We start from the raw sequence: 16,618 nt of genomic DNA on the forward strand, positions 1-16,618 counted from the left end.
AATGTGTGATCAACTTGTAAAAATTGCTAACTGTTAATTCCTTCGAAGCCAAACTTCAAACTTAAGGTTGGAACAGGAATGCACTTCCTCTTTTTCTTCCAGCTGTTTAATTCAGGCAGATTATTGCTGGATCGCCATCTGCAGTTTAAAAATAATAACTGCAGTGAATGCAGTGAAGAGTAAGTGCAGAATAATGGGGTTTTTTTTCAAGACAGCCAACATCAACGGTATAACTTTCATCCATCCATTTTGTGCACTCAGCAAAAATACTTGCATTTCAGTATTCACCTTAAAATTTTGTGATACTTTGTGTTGGTTGAAGAGAAAGAACACAACAAAAAGGAACACTCAATAAACTAATTTATTTAGGACTTCTAGGATTTTTGTTTCTAAAACTAAGTTTCTGTCTTGCTCACTCCCTCTCTCTTATGCAAAGGGTGAGTGAGAAAGTGTCTTTTTGTTTTTCACAAGGGAATTTATGTCCATCAGGAGCAACATGAGGCACTGGAGCAGAAATGTGAACTGCTGCCAAGAATTGCTTATGCAGCCCAAACAAGAGGTCATGGCAGGACATTAAGGTTTTTCAGTATAAGTGGCTGATTTAGTTTTCAGCCTTCATGTCACTAATTAAATTTAGCACTTCAAGACAAATAAAATACAGTTCATATTTTGAGCACAGCTGTAAATCGTTATTTTGAGGTGTCACCTTCTGTGGTTGTTAAAATGAGAAATTGAACAGAGCGTCAGCTTGCAGAAGCAGAACGAATGCACAGTCAAGTTCAGAGCAAATGGAGACCTCTGAGAAGATATGAGCAGTGAGGAGAACAGAGGTGTTTGACGCAGGAAGTCTGAGTTAGCCAGGCTGACAATGACCAGGACCGGTAGATAGGACGGGACTGACAGGGAACAGAAAGAAAGGAAGAAAGCAGAAAAGTTTTTTTTCTCCTTTGTTGCACCTCGTTGAACGGTAAAAAAAAAAGAAAAAAGGTAAACATTGAAAATAGAATAAGTCTGTCAGAAATGGAGCAATTTTAGTCCAAAAAAGTGAGGAAAAAAACCCTAAAATGTAGATTTTGAGGAATTGAAGCAATTGAATTGAAGTTGACTGTTTATCTTGGATTAGAACCAGAGAGAGAAGATTGCTCCCTACAGGTCAGAGGTCGATCTCTGCCTCAGGCGGAGGAGTTCAAGTATCAATGTATCAAGTCATGACTGATGGTAGGAAGGATCTGCAGATGGATTGATGGATGGGGCTTCATCAGTACTAATGCTAAGGTATGTAGTGGAGAAGAAAAAGAAAGACTCTTGATTTACTCATCCATCTTTAATCCGGCCCTCTGTGGCCACAAGTTATGCAACCAATTTCTAAGTTATGCCAAGGATGTAGTTGTTTGATTTTAGGTTGCAAAGACTTGGTTTTCTGGGAATAGTGTTTCAGACTTCTGCTCTTCCCAGACTGTCTTGTATTTAGCCTCATCCCTCTTCCAATCACCTCCAACTGGCCTACCTGCAGGGGCAACAGCATAATGCTGCCACCAGTGGTCCCCAGTGGTAATGGTGAGCTCAGAGAGATGTGCAGTGCTTGTTTTCAATGTAACAGTGTGTTCTATGCAGGCAATGCGTTACATTTTGGTGTCACCTGACCAAAACACCTTCTTTCACATGTTTGCAAAAGAAAGTTCTTATAACATTTTCAAAAAATGCTTTTTTTTTTCAAAATTGGTTCTCGTATTTTTTTTTTGCTTCTATTGTAATAAATGCTCTGTTGTAGTAAAAGAGAAGTTAAAGTTTTAAAAAATTCTATATCTACCACATATTTAACTTTTAATGCCTTAACTGCAATAATTTTGCTGTGTTGATGAAAGAAATGACATTATTTTATGATCTTTAAGTTCTAGAGCTCAACTGAGTAAACTCAGTGTTTTAATTATGAAAGACAAAAAAGCAAGCATTTCACACCTGGTTCTACAGCGCCACCTGCTGGCAAGCCGTCATAAACAATGCACCGACTTCACACCGCATCTATGAGTGTCATCTGCCTCCTGCAGGCCAATGCCGGAACTGCAACATGCTGCAAAGGAACACGGTTGTGTGGCTGATCAAACAGCAGGGGGCAAAAAGGATCTCTCTTGTGGAAAGTAGGGCAGTCGGTGGTGAAGGTTTAGTCCTGAGGCCTTGCTTTACTTAACTTTGTAAATTTAGTCTCATCTGTGTCTTTGCTGTGGTTCTGGGTCACAGCTGTCATTGTTTAGGGTAGCTAGAGATTTTATATAGCACTCATAGGCACTGTAGAGCATGATTTTTCTAAATATATGAGAAAGTATCTAATATTATTTCATTTGCTTTAATCATTTAAGTTCTTTTGTCTTCCCACCTGATGTGCATGTGAATACATAGCATATTATGACCCCCTATTCATTTGTTTAGTTGAAAAATTCCTTCATTTTTTCTTCCCCAAACTTTTGGCGAGCGACTGCTGCGTCTTGAATCCCTGGCTTTCTTCCTCAATCACACCTTCTCACTCGTGTTCAAATCAGATGAAATTTTAAAGAGCCTTCTGGGAAAGTCCAGCATCTTCTCACATCTTCTGAGGCCAAAGCAAACAGAAGTCCTCAAACACACGAAGGTGGCAGGTTATTTTTTGGAAGGGGGTCAGAAACGAGGGCGGTTATGAGTGAGGCTTTAATGACAAAACCAGGGAAGAGGGGCAGATTGAAAAACCACACCCAGCTGGGACAGGAGAGTTTTCTTAAACTTTAAATGGGAGAAACAGGTGAGTTAATGTGTGTGTATTAACGGGATTCTTTTTGAGCAAGGTAATCGCTGGCTGAAAGAGAAATGGTGGCTTCAATGGAAGGGTGCTAATAAAAAGAGCAGAAAGAGGAAACAAGAAGTCTCATTTTAGTTTGCACTTGTCATTTTTTCATGTCATATTTGCAGTGGAATTTCAGAATAAGGTAACACAAAGTAGTTTTTTACTGTGAAGTGGAGAGAAAATTATATATGGTTACAAAGAAAACATCTGAAAAGTGTGGCAGGTACTTTTATTCTGTCCCCAAAAATCAATCTTTAAATGCAGATGCAGCTGCAGGTCTTTTGTTGTTCAATTGAAGCTAAAATCATTCAATATTGGCATAATTTTAATTTATTCAGGTTTGTTGTTTGATCAAAATAGCACCATATTTTAGTCAAAAGAATTGGTGAAAAAGTTCAGAGAGTAGATCAGTAGAAGCCTACAAAGAGGGCAAAGGCCATGAATAGTAAATGCCAAATGGCTATATGCCTGAACTCCGAGGAGTTTTTACACTACTAAAGCATGCAAATAGGCTGCTTTAATTTGCTCACAATTACAGTAAACAAACAAACCAAAGAGATTAACAAATCTGTTCAGTGGAGCAGTGAAAAAGCCAAAGTTGGAACCTTCTCTGTTCTATGTTTGTAGGAGGAAAAAGCAGCGTCCGCTGAAAGGACTGCCTACTGTGAGGCATGGGGTTAGCTCAGAGATGCTCTGAGGTGACTTTGTATCGTCTTGAACAACAAATCAGCAGCACAAAATTGTTATTCTAGGAGAAGAACAATGTTCTCTAGCTGATCTCAAACTCCACAAATGTCTGGAAGACCATCTGACTTAAATCCAAAGACAATATCTGGTGATGTCTGGGAAAGGTTGCAGCTTGCAACTGGGCCACACTACTGCATGGATATCTTTTGATTTAAACCAGTTAATCCATTCAAGATGGATTGCCCACCTTAAAGGTGAACCTTTATACTAGTTGCAAGTCTTTTGTAGCTTCCGGCAACTTTTCTTCCAGGCTTGGCCCCATTCGTCTTCAGATCCACACAGAAGAAGAATCACTGTATTTAGAATATAGGAAAAAATATACTATTTTTCCGAGAATCATTGTAGTTAGTGTATAGGAGAAATAAATAAATAAATCTGCTAAATGTCCCCCCAAAATGGTTTGTGGTAGTCTCTTAACAGTGACTTCTTAAGGTAAGACATTGTACTGTATTTTGTACAGTAATATTGGAGTGAAAGGTTGAATAATAAGACATCGCTAAACTACTTTGCAAAAAGGTATGAGCACTAACTTCATTATTTACACGGTGAAGCTGAGAGACATTCCCCAAAAGAAATGTAGCAGGAATTGCAGCAGAATGTGTTTCAATAAAGTGTTCTTGAAGGCTGAATATGATTGCCCTCCACACTTTTCAGACTTTTATTGGCAACATATAAAGAAAACTGTTAAATTTTGTTCTTTTACTTCACAGAAATACTCTATTTGTGCGGGTTTATCAAATCAAATCCCAATAAAATACTTCACCATTTGTGGTTGCAACATGAAAGAAAAAAATGCTAAAGAGTTTACGTTGGCAAACCATTTCACTTCTCCTAAACTCAGTGGTAGCTTAATCTGCTTCATCTGAAAACTGTGCATAAAAAAGCCTCAGCTATTATACATCTCCATAACACATGGAGGCACAATTACATCCACAGATATACCAACAGACTCCTGCACACAGCAGCTCGCATGCTTTCAAAGCCTTTACTGTTTCCCTTCTTATCACTTTCCCCTCTGCAGTTTTTTCCTTCCTGCACTCCTTTACCTGCCCTTATCTCCCCTCCCTTTCATCTCCGGAGAGGCCTCCGAGGACCAGAGACAAAGAGAACAGAAGAGGAGGAAAGAAGGAGCACCAACAAGGGGGCATGAGAAAAGAGAGGAGACGAGGAGAAGCGGAGAGGAGTCAGAGAATAGGCCGCTTTATCAGAGATAGCACGCACACACATTTATGCTCGCACACAGGGGCCATTGTTCTGTGGTTTTGCTGCGGGGCCCTGTGATCACACAGGCAGGGAATGATGAACGTGTGGCCTCTCTTTCTCCCTCGCTCCATCTTTCATCTCCTCCCAACTCGTCTCTTGATGCTCCTTAGCTTTTTGTTCTTTATGTATTAATACAGCATATTATTAGTCATTTTTCACACCTATGTTTTGACACGCTCTGTTTAATTACTGTGTAAATGTATTTACCTAATGTGTTTGTAAGTCATGCCCTTTACCAGTTTTCTCTCAGGTGTTTCAAGCCCCCTGCTTTCTCGACAGCTTATGAAAAAGCCAGTAAGATATTGTCATTAGCTGCATTTGAGTTTTTTTCACTGTCAAACAAATTTTAAATAAAGTAGAGTTACTGAACTCTATCCCATATAAATGCATGTGAGCAAGGTGGCTTTCAAATCTCACTTAGCCACTACTTTTATTTTGAGAAATGGGCTAAAATTTCAGCAAACTAATGCAGTTTGTACAATGACACCAAAATGTTTTGACCCAAGTTCTGGCAAATAATAAGCGAATGTATGTAACCACACCATTCGTGTCTGTTTGTTTCAAGCTTTCTCACCATTCCAACAATTTTGCACCACCAGGTGATACATTTGCAGATACACCCATCACCCTCCTCCCACACACATCCAAATGGCCAAAGGTCATATAAATAAAAGCTATTTATGTGGCCTGTCGACTTTGTTGCCAGATGCGTCCACGTTGACAGACCACTTTCAGAACATAAAAATATTTGTCGTAAGGGTTCTACAAGTCGGCGCTAACTTGATCCAGAGTGTCTCTGAGCTCGAAGGTCCAATTAAAGAAAAAGTAGAGTTGACAGAAAGTTAAAGTGATTTAAGTATCAAGTTACATTGAATGTAAACAGGTAGAGCAGAGAGAGGTCATGGTTGGAGTAAAGATCCCAGTTTTTTGGGGATTTGTTTTGCAACATTTCGTGTTTTATCCAAGCATTAAAAGCAGCTTTCTATTTATGTATAGAAGTTGTATTTGTGCAGGTTTTCAAATCTATCAGTTTTACCAACTGACTCAGTTAAAGATTGAGATTCACAAATATGTGGAAATTAAAAGGTTGGGTTGAATGATATGATGTGGCGGTAATTTTTCATGATGCCCAAGGTCAAATTAGCCTCCAGACAAAATGTGGCACCCAGTTGTTCAGTACTTTAATATCAGCTTACTGCTGTATCCATGGAGACAGCAACACCTCTCCCATTCACAGCATGCAGGATGTTTCCTGTGCAGCCCATCCCATTTCCCAGCAGCTCCTGACCCCAGGGGTGCAACACCTTAACCTCTGTGCTCTTCTCTGACAACACTCACTTTCATAACAGTCTATAAATTGACCCTCTGGAGCAAAGGGAGTGTGTTTTTGCGAGGTTTTAGACATATGGAAGAGGAGGTGCACCGGCTTCGCTCGATCTTCTTTCCAGGTTTGGCTTTGAGGGTGTAGGCTAAAACAGATTTAAGTTTGCTTGAATATATTCTCGTTTTACAATAGCATTTTAGTAGATGCTTTTAAACATTCGCCTTTGCACTGCTTCGTCATTTCTCTACCTAGCCGAAATGTGCCAGGAATGTTTCATCACGCTTCGCTTGTAAATGCTAATGTTTCTTTGGCAGCGTCTCACATCGAGATGAGGCTCTCAGGAAGTGCTGAGGTAGTTCCTGGTGGTAAAGATCAGCACTTAATATGCTACCTGTAAAGTACGTGTGACTATAAGCTGTATGTGCGAGCACGGTGTCGCTATGGAGACCTCAAAATGTTATTGAAAAAGGCAGGAGGCAATTTATGTGATTCAACCTCTAACCTCCCAGACATGTGCAGTATACTGGCATATTAAACGCAGTGTAGCCCTCGAGTTTAATTGTATAGTCAGACAAATACAGATCAAAACTACAATGTTACTGTCGTGCCTGAAGTCAGGAAATAATCTCTTAATGCCTTATCACAGACTCTGCAGGTATTCGTGTTTCTGTTTTTGAACATGTGTGCAGAACTGTGCATGAACACGTGTGCCCGGGGCAGAGGGATCTTAAAGGAAACAGTCCCTTTCTGTTTGAGGTATGAGAGCATCCGAAAAACGATCCAAGCGGGCGATGTGCTTGGACATGTTCTTTAAAATGAGTTTAAGCCGAGATGCTGCCATTCATAAAAAACTTGCCATTTAGAGCGAGGTCACACAAATCACACAGGGATTAGACCACTAACTGGAAGCTTTCAGAGCCTCACCCTTTGAGTACATTTGCAGCCACAATTATGACTTAACGATGAAGTCATCGCTGCATGACTTGAACAGGAGGACACCAATGAGTGAAAAAATCCCCGTTCATTGTCGGAAAGGTAGAAAATAAAAACCCAGAGCCTGGAGCTACTGCTAGGATTAAAAGCTCTCCATCATTGTCACAGTGCTGCACTCTAACGGGAGCACGAGTGTCCACTTCCTCTGGAGTTTCATTCTAGATCCACAGAAAACTTTGTTATCTTCTTCCACAACATGATGCATTCCAGCAAGGAGAGTCCATGTTTTCATGGTAGGAGCTTAGGTTTCCTCTACAGGCATATTTTCTTTTGTACGATAATGTTTGTCCCATTCCAAACACATATTTCAATCAATTATTTTGAGATTTTATGTGATACGATGCAAAAGAATGTGCATTCATGGCATTTATTTGTTTTTAGGTCCCTTCACTCCAACATCCCTGAACAGTGTAACCAATTGTCTCTTGAAGCCAAATACAAAATACTTCACCTCCCAGCTGCACTATAACCCTAAACACACAGTAAGAGCAACAAAGGAATGGTTATATTAAAATCAATAGCAACATATTGTAATGTTGCCAAATATGAAAAATTAATGTGATTTACATTCAGTTACTACAGCCCAGGTTCAAGTGCTCCCAGAAATGCCATGTTATACATTGACCTTTTCAACTCTTTTTGCTCTGAAACACACACACACACACACACACACACGCCGCTACGTTTAGGCATAAACAAAGAAGAAGCAGGTGAGGAAAGTTTCTGCTTGTGTTCTTTTAGAGCCATGTTGGTGATTCTCGTGACAAAGTGCTAAAGTTGGCGCCGCTCAAACGGCTGGCGTCCAAAGTAAACCCAGATTTGCCAGTCAAGCAGTTTGTTTTTAAGCAAAACGGCAAACTATTTCTACAGCTTTTTATTTTTTCTTTATTGTCTCATCGGATCACTCGTGCATTCCTATCTGGGATCTTGTCGGAGCAGGTTCATACTGATGACCCAATGTGGAAATACAATATGTGCGGTTATTAGTGAGGAATGAACTAAAGTCAATTCATTTCAACAAGAAGTTCAACCTGACTTAAGACGTTAACAATCTGTGCTCGCAGTAACCGTTGACCTCTTTGCTGCAGAATTAACTAGATACCAAGATGCTGTTTTTCTAACAGCGCTGCTCTTCTTCTAGGAAGATGGGATGGCTGGATCACTTTAAAGTTTATAGCATCTGCATGAAACCTGAAAGGCCAAACTTTACTCCGCAATGAAATTTGTGAGTGCTAAGCAAAAATGGTCACAGGAAAGTGTTTAAATATTTGTGCAAAACTGCATGACATTAAGCTATAAAAGGCCGAATCGATAAAGAATGGTAAAAAGCAAAGAAACACGTCACGCTGAGCTAAATACGCATTCATTTTTACTGACAATCACCAGATGTGAGCAAAACTCATAAATATGCCCAGAAGGAGATCTGCGCCCTGGAAGTGCCATCTGTATCTAAGCTGTTTCCCATGCTCCTCTCTGGCAGATAGGCTGGTACACCTGGCTGAGAGGTCCGAGTCCTGCCAGTGCACGTAAAAATCCCAGACCACGTTGCTGTCAAAACAGACACGCCTATATGGAAGGCAACAGCTATTTTTACTCGGTCTCTCACACACTTCAAATGAACTCTCCTCACCCACCAAACATTCCACACTGACAAGCGAGCACTTTGAACACTGCGCCACCCTGCCTCCTCCAGTGCTGGGAAGTCTATATGGACATTGTCACGTCCTTCTGCCAGAGCCTGACCGCGTCTGAAGACGGGTCCCGTCGACCTGTTGTAAAATACCTCTGAAGAAAACCAAAGGGGACAGAAAAGGGAGAGAGGGCAGCTGGTTGAATCTGGATTTTTATGATTTGTTTTGGGAAAATAATGGTGATATTAACGACAGTGTTCTTATTACTAGACAATAGTGGTTGTTCCCTTCCTCTTGATTAAAGGTGAGAAGGGGGTAAAAGAAGACATCTTATCTACTTTTAAAACTTCCATTTGATAATTTTTGTGATTTTCTAACATTACTTTCCATTTTTGGTTGTACATACTGTCTCGGACATGGTTGGAATGCAGGTTCCATGTAATGGAAACTCCATCTGCTGCTTATCTAGAGTTTTCAATTCTAATCAATCAACTTCGGGCTTTTAAATGCAACAAATGTTGCTTTAACGTTGAAAAAATCTGGATCTGCTATCAACAAACATGTGAATGAAAGAAATGTCTTCTTTTGTTATGTTGGAAAGACTAACCGATATTGTCAAAGGAAAGACAGTAGAGTTTGAAAATGTCTGGAGACCTTTGCTGGATTTCCTGAGACAATAACACAGTTGTGTCTTTATTTAATAAGGTTGAAAATGCTCATGAAAAATATTTTTGATAATACCTTCCATTTCAGTTTGTAATAGTTTTTGCTTTTCATTGATAGTACTACAGGCTCAGTGTCAGTGTCTTCCCAACATAGACCCATTGATGGAACGAAGGCTTTTATACATACATAAGTACCCTCTATTTGTTTTTCATTTGCATATAAAGTACTAATTCTGTGATTCTGTTTTTAGCTAAGTTGCCTTTTCCTGAACAGAACCACTGATGGAGCTATTGCTGCCATGAACTTTCTCTTTGGTTTTGTAGAAAGCACAACTGAATAGATGCTTCAAGATTTATTTGCTCCTGACTTAATCATTCTGTTTTCCTAAACAAAGCAATTGATGGGGATATTATTATATATACACTCTATTTTTCATTCTAACAAAAAGTAGTTGTGGTCTAGTGCTTCTGTTTTTTTCTGTGTGGGATTCTGGAGATTTCTTCTAAAATGGAGCATCTCCTTTCCACTGTCAGCACACGCTTGTTTATGAAAGAAATGTCTCTTTTGTGGTCTCGTTTATGATAAGAGATTTATGTTAAATCAACAGTTGAGCTTGTTTAGACGGGTGCGTTTTTAACTGCTGACATTAAATGATCAACTGAATGACAACTTTGTATTATAATTGGATCTGTGTTAAATTTGAAACTGGCTATGCTGTGATGGCATGAGAATCTGGTCTTGATTGTATTTCTTTTTACTAGGAAATTCATTCAGCCTGTTTGTCTGGTGAAGTTCCTTGAGATAAAATGTGTTGTGAGTTAGTGCAATCAAGTCTGCGATTTGTAATCAAGTTTAGTATGCAGCTAGTTATCCAGCTTTTAGTGGGCATTGGCTATTTTTCTTTTTAAGAAAGATCAAGAGATTACCAAACAAAATAGAACTCACCATGATACAAATTGGAAGACATTATAATAGTTAAGGGTAATAGTTTTTATGCTTGTTAGAGACTTAATGCACCAAAATACCTTACACAAGATCGTACAAAGCCAAACACCTTTAGGTAAATGTGGAAAAACAAAGCAGCAGTGCTAAGTAGAAATGAGACTCAATCCATTTTATTTTCCTTCAGTGAAAGTCTTCACAGCAATTGGCTTCTTCATGAATAGATGTGAATATCCTGGGATGCTATTGTTTCAAATGATTTACATTAGTAGCAAAAACAGATCTTTATTAAATTTAAGTCATTCATTTTGAGTGACAGCATCCTCCTATCTTTACTAGATTGCATAACGTAGTGTACAGTGTGTGTCTCGTTGCTGACTCTTAGTGGGATGTGTAATTTGCTTATTTTGGCTTTAGCAGCCTCAGTGCTCATGAAGATTACTCAAAGTTCTGAGTGTTTCTGTGCGTGCCTTGGCTCTCTGTTCCTCAGAGAACAGCAATTGCCAGTCTTTCGCATAGAACCTCAGCACTTGGGTTATTTCAGATAATAGGGATGACGCAAGCCAGCTGACAGTGAGAGGAAGGTTTAGAGGGAACAGGCTGAAGTGCGATATAAAATACTCGACACGAGAGGTGATTTACTTCAATGTTCGCCGAGATGCGTCATTTCTCATAGTGTGTTCTCAGGGGAATGCCAGGAGCTGTCATCACTAAAATTCCCAAATATGATAAAAGTTAGCTTGAAATGTTCCCATGATTTGGTAAATGATGCTTTTGTCCCATGCTGTTTTGTTTTTATGGTGATTTTGAAATTCTGGGGTTTATTTAAATCCATTGTAATTACTTGAGAGAAAGGCTCCTCTTTCATGTCTGCACTGAAGAGAATCAAGAAAACAACATTCCAGAAACCAGATTTGGAGTCAGTTTGAAATGCAACATAGCAAATCGCCAGTAAAAGAAATCTAAAATATGAACAGACACTTGAATGAAGCCACACCGACCATACATTTAGTGACGAATGAATACAGATCAAGTGTAAAAGTAAAAAGTGAGCACTATTTATTTTTCTCTATGCTAATTGGCTGAACCTCCAAAAGTGGAAATAAGGTACACTGTGGATATTAGCTTCTGTGGTTGTGCCAAGTCAGTTTCCAATGTGCTTAATATGAGTAAAAACGCATATTAAGGGAAATTTGGTGTTTGAAACAGAAAAATAGGGAGTAATAATTTCGTCTTGTTAGCTGTGCAACAGGCAAGCTGCCAAAAGTTTTTTTTAGTTGATCAGCTTGTGATCGTTTAGTTCCCTGGAAGCTTCAGGCTTCTAAAACTCATCAAGAAGTTTGGTCCAATCTAGTGCAACCAGGTTTTTAAAGTTTTTGCATGTACCATATGTTTCTACATGTCTAATTCTGCGTAAACATCCTGTAGGATTGCTTTTTCCCTCTCCTGTCCAACTGGAGAAACAATTACACTTCTTACTCTATTGATAATAATAGAGTACACTGCACCACAGATACGAAAGCTGGAGGTAGGAAAGTAAACAGCGTCACAGGCTTTTACTCACTTTCCTGTTCTAGGAAAAGCGAACAGACCCAAAGATGCTCCTCCTTTTATAACCAAGAGTTGTCACAGACCATTCAAGAGTATTTTTAGATGAGTCCAGTGGCACAAAAACAGGTGAATAAGCCATCAAGCTGCTGTAATTTAATATCACATGAGCAACAAGTATTTCAAAAAGAAATACTGCATCTTAAAAAGGAAGATGTAAAATGAAAAGGACAAGAACCTAATAACAAACTTTGGGGAACCCCACAATCCATTCTTTAAACAGGAATTTAAAATCAAACTAAAAAGAATCACAGAGGACCCTAAAGAAATACCTGTATTTGCTCTGACCTTAGCTAAAGTGACACATTCTGCTAGCATTTGTTCTTTATCCACATAAAGTAAATTACAACAATATTGCCAGACTACTAACTTGTGACAAACAGACTAAAGCTTGAGATGAATGTATAGATTGAGGGGAAGTTAAAACATATTTCCACCACATAATCATAAGGTCTTTTATTAGAAGTGTACACTGATGTCTAGCAGAGCTGAGCTTTCAAAACGTCTCACTGTTTAGGAAAAGGCCTCTCTGGAGCAGAGCCTCGTGTTTATGCGAGACATAAATCTGGACTCTCGGTGGATTTGGATGAAACTTTTGATGTTGTTCTCAACTTTGTATTAGTCAGTTGTTCTTTTACATACTGTCCTCTTGTGGCTGTTTTTCTGTCATCCATGTGAACTGTACAATGTTATTCTCATATGCACAATCAGCAAAAACACCACTAACGAGACAACAAAACGATTATGTTTAAATGCATAATTTGTTCATTCACAAACAGGAAACTTGCTTTAATTGAGGCCAGACTTAGGAACATAAAGTAAGAAAACATATTTATAAATCAATCTTCTCCCCAGCAGTTTGCTATTAGGCTTTGACTGACTGACTGCAGCCTCAAAGCTCCACGTCACCAAATGATCTCTCTGACGTCCCCAGATGCCATTTTATTAATCTTTTAAGCATCTGAGATTATGACTAACTGTGTGACAAATCAGACATGAAGGCTGAGGTTGACCTCAGCTCGAGCGACCCCGGCAACACGTCCAGCGCCTCACTGCGCTTCCCGGCTGATTCAAACATGTGGTTGTGTTCACGTGTCTTCTTCTGTGTTTTGGCACTAAGCGTTCAGTCGTTATGTGTCGGCTGAATTCCGCGCCTGTGTTTTAGACGTCTTATGTAAGATTGCGACACAATCAGTGTGTTTCCCTCCCCATATGCCTGGCTTCTGGTTTCTCTTTTTAAATGTTGTTTTTCCTAATTTCTCTTCTTTCCCCTCCTAAAATCAGTAATGAGATTCTTTAAAGAGCTCTTCCCAGTCATTATCACATTCTCCAGTGTCTCTTTTGTTGAGTACAGTATGAATTTTGTTCTGAATGTAATAGTAGTGTTATCACTCCCAGGCATCCCTCAGGCCCCGCCGCAGTCCTCTGGCGAGCGAGCCATCCACGTCAAATACGTGACTGCAGTGTGAGGACAGTGTGTGTGTTTATGTGTGTATGGGACGGTTATGAAATGTGGAGGAGGCACATGGGGCAGGATATGAAGTCCTTTATTTATGAATAACAGATCCTCATTTATCTCTTCTAACTGCTCTCCTTTAGACTGTACGTTAGTGGCTCATAAACCTCAGCTGATTCATGTTACCTTGTTGTCAGAAATGTTTTTATTTTCAAGGAGCCACACACCTTAAAAGGATGCCTTCGTCTTGCAGAGAGCCCTTCACTTTTAAATGGGCTCTTATAAGAGGGTGAGATTAGTTAGACACGCTACTCCAAAGAGTTTGTTTTAAGAGATCACCTAAATCTTACACTGATGGCCATTTATCCTACGTAAGACCGGCTAGCATTGCTTCTGAGATTAGCAATTACACTAAAAGCTTCCACAACCATCATGTTGCATGAAGGTGCTCTAAAAAGAACCCATCATCCTTGATGAAAAACATGCTTCAAGTCCCCTTATAAGGGCAGCTTAGCATGTAGGTTTTAGATGAATTGCTGCAGCGCAGAGTAAACATGGTGAAGGTACAACTCCCACCAGACTTGTTGGCCCTTTGATAAGCTTTTCCAGTTCCTGCTTGTATAATCTAACAAGATTATCAAGGGTTCTGGATTGTCTCTTCCACTCTTCCACATTTTTACATAAAATATCCTCACTGTACTTAGCAGTGAACATGAACTTCTCTTCATGATGTTCATTTTTTTTTACTGCCACAACATCAGCGATGATATGGCAAAGTAAGTAGTAGAACAAAAACATTCCCCTTCTATATTTTGTGGAATGCAACCACAGATTGAAATAGTGAAAGTGACAAAATGAAATGAGGAAGCCGAGACAAAAAAAATCTGTCTTGAATTTGTTTAGTAGATTTCAGGCATCTTAAGTAATTCTATAATGGGTCTTGTTAAATAACAGCTTTGCTAATTTCATTGGTAAGAGAAAAACAGAAGAAATGCTTCCCGTATATATTAGCAGCCTGCACAAGCGTCTGACAGCACTACTTCTCCATTTTGGAATGGATATGTGATGGCAAGATGGCTTACAGAGGTAGGGGGCTTCCCTGTGTTTTTGAATCCCCTTTTCCCTGGCAACAAGGGGGAAAACATCAGCAACAAAACTGTGAGACCTGGGAGGATTTTTCCAAAGAGAGCCCCGCTCCCAAAATCCCCTCCTCCCACATATTGCTCAGATCTTGAGTTTGTGAAACCCTGACTCCCCTTTCCATAGCTCATCCATTATTGAATTACAAAAATAAAGAAAAGTGGAGATCCTTACACCCAAGGGATCCAATGACTGACAGATACCTGGTTGTGGTCTTTGTTACCTTGGCAACTTCACCAGAGGGGAATAGAAGTGTTTGCACAGCACATGGCCATGCGACCTGGAGTTGGTGGTGTGTACTGGGTGGTGGAGTGGGCAAGTTTACAGGGGGCTGAAGATGGGTATCAGAGTCAACAACGTCAGACAAGTAGCCCCTTCATGGAACAGTCACTGTGATATAGACACTGTGTGACCACATGTTGCAACAGAAGTCAAGCCAAAATCCCATAAATCACCAATTTGCTGCACAGAAGGCAAGACGTGGCTTTGACAAACTTTTTTTTTATAGTGTTACATTTATGTTGAGAAATATTCAATTCCCTGTGGCAAAACCTTTAATAAGAAGTCCAAGAAGTGCTGATTTTGCACAGCAGAATCAACCCATATGCCCTCAAAGCTTCAAGCCAACTGACACAGATCTGGAGACACACATACCAATTCACAAGTGACATTCTGCAAACATCAAAAGCCTTGGAAATAACGCGCTTTTTGGGAATATTTGACAAGAGGCACGCTTTTCCCTCACACAATGAGTGAGTGGTCTACCGGGAATCAGTAATGCTGAGCTCATCACTTTGCATAAACTTCATCCAATAAAACAACTTATGGTTTTTCTGCTGATGTACAGCTGGCAGACGGTCTGCTAATGGGTTTTAAATGTGCCGTCTCTGGCCTACAGAGGAGGGGAGACAAACAGAAAAAAAACCCCTGAAGTTAGCAAGGAACGAAAGAGTGTGAAGGAGTTCTGATTATGAGCGCATCCCAATCTCTGATTTTCTGCAGAGCTTCTAGCTCCTTCCAGTGAGTTGGACATCACTGGAGCTTGGTTTGCCAGTTTTGGGGAGTGCTGAGCCAAACACCAGCTGACTTTGATATGTTGGCCTGGTGACACTGTCACAACATCCTTTGACTTGTTTCTAATGGAGGGTGACATTAAAGCAAAAGGCCACCCAGTTCAATATATTTTTTTGCTTCTACTTTTCCATCTAACATATTTGACTTTAATCAAACATTTGAAGGCATCCATCTGTTAAGTTTGCCACCAACCATCCTTGAAATCATTGAGGTATACCATCTATGACTTACTGACATAGTTTGTTGGGTTTCTCAGTAAATTTAGTGTTCCTTTAAACACATCAATGGAAACTCGTACATTATTATATATAAGACATCCTGGTTACCTTATATCCAAAGCTATTCATTTTAATCAAATAAATAAAGAAAATCCCTGAGTTGGAATTTCTGAGAGAAACTTTTCGCTGTAAAATTGCCATTATGTTTCCCTCTACTGCTTCGTGAAAACCTGCTGCTACGCTGGCAAATTACTCCCACAGTGGAGCTCTCTGTGACTCATCACGGCCCACGCTGTTTACATTTTAAACTCGCGGCCTGTGACTCAATACAAAAGGTCTGTGGAAAATGAGGAAAATGGGACATGTAAGGAGGTGTGGGGTTTCACAGAAGGTCAAGTAAGTGTGTAGATTTGGGGCCAACGGTGGCTCTCGTGATTTGCATGGAGGAGTACGTTGGTGTGTTGGAGGAGCTTTTTGCGGAGCATCTGTTTACGTTCTTGAACTCTCCCCTCAGTGTCTGTTGCTGCCTGCAGTCCGTTTGGCTGTCAGCCAGAGACCACTTCAGATAAGTCTTAACAAGTTTATCTGATGGTGCCCATTTACTTTGAAGTGACTTTGGTTCAGTGATGGATGGTCATCGTTATAGATCTGGACAACCCAGTCTGTTGTTCCGGACCCATGGTGGAGGGAGGCCTTCACACTATCAAGTTATGGTCAGGAATATTGTTTTCAAAACTGGCC

This window comes from Xiphophorus couchianus, chromosome 24 (assembly GCF_001444195.1).
Source record: "Xiphophorus couchianus chromosome 24, X_couchianus-1.0, whole genome shotgun sequence".
NCBI classification, from domain to species: Eukaryota; Metazoa; Chordata; class Actinopteri; order Cyprinodontiformes; family Poeciliidae; genus Xiphophorus; species Xiphophorus couchianus.